At 40.4% G+C, this 7,522-nt stretch overlaps 1 pseudogene; it reads right to left on the bottom strand.

Annotated features, from left to right (window-relative positions):
• Positions 1 to 195: 195 nt before the first annotated feature.
• On the bottom strand, positions 196 to 808 carry LOC123836451 (zinc finger CCHC domain-containing protein 17-like; annotated as a pseudogene).
• Positions 809 to 7,522: the final 6,714 nt, after the last annotated feature.

Genomic DNA, 7,522 nt, shown 5'->3' with positions numbered 1-7,522 from the left:
TTCCAGGAACTAGGGCTTCAAGGCGCAAGGCTCCTGGTTCCTTCTTCTCTCAACCACCCCTGCCCTCTTTTCACTCTCACTCCCTGTGCTGCCATCACTTCTGTTGCTGCGGCTTTTCCTTCTTCTCCTTCTCCTTCTCCTTCATTTCTTTTTCTTCTTTTCCAGCAGCAGCAGCAGCAGCAGCAACAGCAGGAGTCAGTCTCCATTACTTTCCAAACTGAGGGCAGGTCTCCCTGAGTGAAGAAACCTAAGGAGCTTCTTTCTTTTTCTAGAAGAATTCCTCATCGGATCAGGCTTCTCACTCTGCTGATTTCTCCTCTTCCTTCTCCTCTTCCTCGTCAGGTATTGGGGAATATTTAGTTCCTTATGGTTGCATAAAACAACCTTTTGCAAAGTGGTCTTTATAGCCACACTGCTTGCAGGTGATGTACAGGACAGCCTTGAGGGTGATCTGCCCTGTGTAATCATGGAAGGACTGCCTCTGCCTCTCTTCTTGCTCAGTGATAACATTGTTGGCATCAAAGACTTTCTCAGTCCCCTGGTTGACAACTTTCATGGAGAGGGATAATTCTATCCTATCATTTTTCATCTGTCAGCCAATAAGCTTCTCCCCCACCTCTTCTCTGACATCTACTATCTCAGAGGGCTTATCCATGCAACAGGATGACATGTGAGTTCGAATGGCCAGACCTTGCTTCCAACAGCCTGGGATTTTGATAAAAGTTTCATAGTCTGTCACCATAACAACCTCTGGTTGGAAAATAGTGTAGACAGCAGGCAAGTCCTCCATGGTCTTGGGTCTTCCTGAATTAATCCTTAATGTTCTATGGCTCCTCCATTTCTCTTCTGTTAAATGTACTTCAAGTGTCTCTGTGTCAGCTCTTGGTCTCCTGGCCACAGCATTGGCACTTTTATTTGGCAATTTGACAGGACTCAATAAATGTTTGTTATACAGGCAGATGAAGAAAATTTTCTAAATAACATTTGTTTCATTGCAGTTTGTTGTTGTTTGCAACTATTTTCTAAGTAACTAGCTTTATAGAATATGGCTGTGTTGGCATATTTCATTTTTCTTAGCACTACTGGAAATAGCTGAGACATTGGACAGGAATTATTGCCAGGGTTATATTAAATACATTTAACTAAAGTAAAACAACATCAATTCATCTGTTCTTTATGAAATTGGCAAGCCCACTTTCTCTGTGGTGCCAAATTTTGGATATATATGTATTTTGTATCTGAAAAGTAGTTATACGCCTAAGGATGTGGGGGATCTTCCTGTACAGATTTTTGTGATGTTTTGGCTCCCTAGAGTTCTCATGTGATAAATGGAATTATTCTTCTGGAATCCATCTTGGAACTACTATATGCTTGCTCTTTGGCTGCCTGTGTGATGCTAGGATGCCTTTATGACCACCCCAAACCCTCACTGGTTTTGCCTGAGAAAAAGTGAACTACTTCTCCTTTCTGCTGGACGCATCATCTTTTCTCTCCACTATTGGAGTCTACTTTCCTCTCTCCCCTTTCTTAACTCCTGTCTGGGCTCATTTTTCAAATGACTTCAAGGGAAATCTCATATCTAGTAGCTCTCTGAGGTCAGAACAAATAGCTCTCAGTACCAGACTCTTATAATATCCTAAGAACGGAATGAGAGGTGTGGGAGTTTTCTGAAATGGAGCATGGAGGACTGAAGGAATGTCCAATAAGCTAATGCTTGCCTCCTATTTTCTTGATTTTTCAGAGGTGGATACTTTTGGTGTATGCATTTCTTTTAAGAGGCATGGCATATATATTGAATATATTGAGGAACTCTGTAGAGCAAATATAGATTCATGCACTTTTTTGGACAAAGTAGAAGTAAAATTGTAAATGCATTATAAGTATATATATATATATGTATATTTAAAAACATATTTCCTACCTACAATTATATAAAAACAAGGAAATTGCCTTTCACAGTGACATTGGGTGGATGTACATAGTGGTATAATTAAAATAAAAAATGTCAGTTAGATAAACAAAATACCATGATTATCAAAATGACACTGAGTCTGGAAATTACAAAGTAAAAAAAAGTATTATATCCTAACATACAGGATAAAGTGTGGTGTGATGAGCAATATACAATACTAATGTTAGAATATTGTTTCTAAGGGAAAAAAAACATGATTCTGAGTATACTTAACTCTATGAACCTCAGGTTTTTAATCTATAAAATAAAATGAATATTTAATATTAATAATATTATTATTTAGTGAGTATTTACTCTGCCTTTATCACAGAGTAATTGGAAGGATAATTAACATCATAAAAGTGAAAATGCTTTAATACCTCCAAAGTGCTACAGATGTAGGCTTTATTTAATATAGTTAATAAAAATATATGCAAACAATATTATCACCAGAAAAAGCCAGAAATCAAGAAGTTTCAATTTGTTAATTGTGGGAGAGGGTATATGCTACATGAGGGTAAAGTTCTACATGTTAAAAGCTTAGCTTTTTGTGTTTATTTAATAAAACATTGCAATAGTGTTTTTTTCCAGAATATCTGAAATTCAAATATGACCCAACAAACAGCTGCAGAAGATGCTTCTATATGGTTAAAAAGTTAAAAAATATAATAGCACATTATTAGGAAAAATCGAATAGTAACAGAAAGCTGATAATGAGCAGTTCCCATCCTATCCCTTTCCTAGAAGCAAAGTTGCTTTTTTTTTTTTTTAAAGATTTTATTTATTTATTTGACAGAGAGAGACACAGTGAGAGAGGGAACACAAGCAAGAGGAGTGGGAGAGGGAGAAGCAGGCTCTCCACTGAGCAGGAAGCCCGACGCGGGGCTCCATCCTAGGACCCTGGGATCATGACCTGAGCCGAAGGCAGACACTTAACGACTGAGCCACCCAGGTGTCCCTAGAAGCAAAGTTCTAAGTCAGCTGTTTCTTCTGATATTTTTCCAAATTATGTTTTTGGGTTTTTTTTAAGATTTTATTTGCTTATGTGAGAGAGCGTGTGAGAGAACATGAGCAAGGGGAGGGGCAGAGGGAGAAGCAGACTCCCCGCTGAGCAGGGAGCCCTGCGGCTGGATCCCAGAATTCTGGGATCAAGACTTGAGCCTGAGCCTAAGACAGATGCTTAACCAACTGAGCCACCCAGGTGCCCCTGAATTATGTTTCTTTTTTTTTTAATTTTATTATGTTATGTTAGTCTAAGAATATTTTTTGGGTTGGTGACTTTTAGATTCTACCATTTGACTTTCTATAATAGAAATGAAGATTTAGCTTTTTAAACCTCCTCAGCACTCCTCCATTTCTCTCAACTTTATCCCATCAAACACTGAAATCAAATCAAGGATCATTGCTTTCATCAATATTTATGCAAATACAGCTCCACTAGAGTCAAAGTAATGCACCCTGTGGCAAACCCTCATTTGTGAGGATTTGTATTGTACAGTAATTGTCCTACTTTCCACATGCCCAGTTTGCTGTCTCAATATTTTTAATTTATACCTTCCCCTTTGTAGCTCTCCGTTCATTCCCCTTAATCTAGATTGTTTCCAGCAGCTCCAGCAGTTACCTCACATTGAGGTTTCTGTTCATTGTCTTCCTGATTTGATCCTATATTTTCTGAACCCCATCTTTCTCTTTCTTGATTTACTCATGAATTTGCTGAAGAATGTTTTTCAGGACTTCCTGAGAAAGTCTCATGGGAGGTAAATGTGTGGAAATTTGGGCAATACAAAAATGCCTGATGTTCTTGTATTCTCCCATGTGATGGGGGTTTGGCTGGGTAGAGTTTTAGTTTGAAAAGCATTTTTCACTCAGAATTTTAAAGTACTTGCTCCAATGTCATTTAATATTTAGTGCTGCTTGTGAGAAATATCAGTCTTGTTCCTTTGTTCATGACTTGTTTCTTTTAAATTTCTGGAGAATTTAGAATTTTCTCTCTATGTCCTATACTAAAATTTCAAAATAATGTGTGCTCTGGTTATGGATCTGTTTTTATTCTTTTTTGCTGGGTAGTGGAAGGTTTTTCAATTAGAAATGTATACTCTTTATTTCAGGGAAATTCTCTTGATTTCTTTCTTTAATACTCTCTTCCTTCGAATTTTCTTTATTCTTTATAAAACTGTAATTTGTTAAATATTAAATTTTCTATATAATACCTCGAAATTTCTTAATTTTTGCTCATAGTTTTCTTTGTTCTTCCTCTTTCTCTCTCCTCTCTCTCTGCACATTCTATTTCCTTGATATTGTCTTTCAGAGTTTCTATTACAATTTTTTCAGCAATTATATTTTATGAAATAAGGAGTTATTTCCTGTTTTCTGATATTTTTCATTTCTGAAGTGTGGTGGGCAGATTTCTAAGAAGGCCTCCAAAATTATTGTCGTCTCATGTACATACCTTAAATAATTAACTCCTCTTGAGTGTGGGAGGAAACTATGATTATGATGGTATATTGTTTTCTTGACTATATTACTTTACATGAAAGAAAGGATTTTGCACAAGTAATTGTTATTGATCAGTAGACTTTGACTTAATTAAGAGGAAGATTGTAGTGCGTAAGCTTGAGGTAATCAGTTGAGTCCTTCAAAGGGAGCCCATTGGTCAGTGATAGAAGAAGTCAGAGATCTGTACACCTGCTGGTCTAGAGGCAAGTAGCATTCAGGTTAAAAATGGATTATGGGGGCCACCTGAGAAGGAACTGTTGGGTTCTCTCTAGGAAATGAGAAAGAGCTGGCTTCTCTCTTTTGCTGGTTTACGGCTAGCAAAAAAACTCAGGGATCTCACTCTGTCCTATAACCACAAGGAAGTGAATTCTTTCACCAACCAGTTGGCTTGGAAGAGGAGTCTGAGCTTCAGATAAGACCCCAGACATGGCCAACGCCTGACTGCAGCCTTGCAAGACCCTGAGCAGAGGTACTGTAAGATAATAAACTTGTGTTGTTTTAAGCCACAGGTTTGTGGTAATTTACCACACAGCAATAGAAAACTAATACACACAGCAACTTGTTCTTGTTTTGTGGATGGATTATCTTTCTCACCCACCTTCCCTCCATTACTTCATTTGTTCCTTTATTATTTTAGGCTCTTTTTTTGAGTTAAATCTCTCCTCAAATAGTGGTTATTTTTAGTCTCCCTATGTTTAAATGTGAGACATTAAGAAGGGAATCAGGTACCTGAGTGAAGCCTTGTGACAAACAAGATTCCATTTAGGTAGATACAGCCAGAGATGTGGAGATCTTTTCTCTGTTCCTATTGAATTTCTCTGAAGAGAAATGTTTGAAACTCTGGCTAAGCGCTTAAGGCCTGCCTGGCCATCAGAACTCCCCCTGTGAGATGGGCAAGAGAGTCTTGAGTGTTGACAAACTTAAAGGCTATCAGTTAAGTCCTATTTTCAGTCCTGAGCTAATTTCTACTATGACCATAAGCACTTTAAGTATTCCAGAGGAAATGCCTCAGATTCATCTTGCCTAGAGCATAAATGTTTGGATGCCAGTGTTCTGTGTGTCTGTGTGTGGCCACTTTAAGTACTGACCTGAAATAAATCTCCTTTGCCATGTGAGGCCTCAAAGCTGCTATCCATTGTGCATGTGGCTGGCCACTGAGACCTCCTCATGTCTGAGCCATAAATCAGTTCTCTTCAACTTTGTATCCCCTTATATACACACTTTAGATGATAGGATTGACAAAAATGATCCATTTTTTTTTTTTGAAATGGAAATTAACAGAAAACGTACTATTAAATGCAGTTTACTGTGCGGTGGAACTTTACTAAGATTATTTTTATGCACATGGAGGTTTACAATGCAGAAGCATTTGAACTGTGAGGGAGGAGAGAAAAACTGATTTTTTGTTTAATTTATTTTATTTATTTATTATTTTTTTAAAGATTTTATTTATCTATTTGAGAGAGAGTGAGAGAGAGAGAACAAGTAGGGGAGAGAGAGAAGCAGGCTCCCCACTGAGCAGGGAGCCTGATGTGGGGTTCGATTCCAGGATCCTAGAATCATGACCTGAGCCCAAGGCTGGTGCTTAACCAACTAAGCCACCCAGCCGCCCCTTGATTTTTAAAATATGGTTTGGAATATAGATTTGATAAATATGAATTATTCTATACATTTATGGTTTTGAGGGTAGCTGCAAAAATAATAATGACTGACATCTGAGGGATTCAGTTGTCACAACTTCTCTCCCCTTCAGCTATTGTCTGGCTGAAGGCACCTGAGTATTTAACTGAGGGCCCCTTCACCAGGAGCGACAAATGTTTGTTGCCAACTATTGCGCTCCTTCCATTGCCCACCACCCCCTTCTGCCCAAATGGCAGTATTCTTGATGAAACAGAATTGAAGCTGTTCTGTTTATGGAAACTCTCTCACTGAGTCAGATAAATATCTCCATATATACAGGTCAGATTAATCAGCCCCCTTGTAGGGAGTGGCTTAACTGTTAAGGAAATATTAGCTACTGTTTCTGCCTTCTAGGTGAGGTAGAGGAAAAATAAAAAAAAATTAAAGTCATAAAAGTGCTCTAACAGAAAAAAATCTATGGCTCTACATTAAGAAATCATAAAATAGGGGGCGGAGCAAGATGGCGGAGGAGTAGGAGACCTGGATTTCACCTGGTCTCAGGAATTCAGCTGGATAGGGATCAAACCATTCTGAACACCTACAAACTCAACAGGAGATCGAAGAAAAGAAGAGCAACAACTCTCTCATCAGAAAAGCGACCACTTTCTGGAAGGTAGGACGTGCGGAGAAGTGAATCCGAGGCGATATTCGGGAGGATAGATGGTGGGGGAGGGAGTCTCCGTCAGCCACTTCTGGCAAGTGATAGAGCCACGGAGCACAAAATTGGAACTTTTACAAGTCAGCTCCGCTGAGGGACATCACTCCAGTGGCTAAACAGGGGGTGGAACCCTCACGGGACAGTGTGGTCTCAGGACCCTCGGGGTCACAGAAAGACCGGGGGTGCCTGAGTGCGGCAGAGCTCCCAGGTATCGGAGTGGGGAAGCCGGCTACAGAGACGCAGCTGAGATGCGGGCTCTCAGCTCGGGGTTGCCATAAACCGTGATCCGGGGCACAGTCAGGCCAGGGCTCCTCCAGCAGGGGCCCAACAAGCGGCAGATCTGGGGAGACTCCCCTTCTTCCCCCGGGAGGAGCAGCACGGGAGCGCACCACAGGGGTTTGGAAACTCCACATGGAGTTGGGTGCCAGAAATAGAAACGCTTGGTCACAGGCCGGGTGAGCACAGAGTGCGGCCGGAGACTGGGGAGACGGGAGTGACTAACTGCTTTTCCCGGGGGGCGCACTGAGTTCTTGGTTCCTCCGGGGTGGGGATTTTCACCCTCGTCCTCCAAAGCTGTACGGAAATCTTGGAACAAAAGCTCCTGAGAGCAAACCCGAGCAGATTACTTAGCCCGGACCGGGAAGGGTGGGGGAATTCCGCCTCCAGCAAAGACATTTGGGAACCATGGCAACAGCCCCCTCCCCCAGAAGATCAGTGAGAACAGCCTGCCAAGACCA

This window comes from Mirounga angustirostris, unplaced genomic scaffold (genome assembly GCF_029215605.1).
Source record: "Mirounga angustirostris isolate CCGP_5_RB_7025 unplaced genomic scaffold, mMirAng1.0.hap1 SCAF_8, whole genome shotgun sequence".
Lineage (NCBI taxonomy): Eukaryota > Metazoa > Chordata > Mammalia > Carnivora > Phocidae > Mirounga > Mirounga angustirostris.
This window is presented reverse-complemented; position numbering and strand designations above follow the sequence as displayed.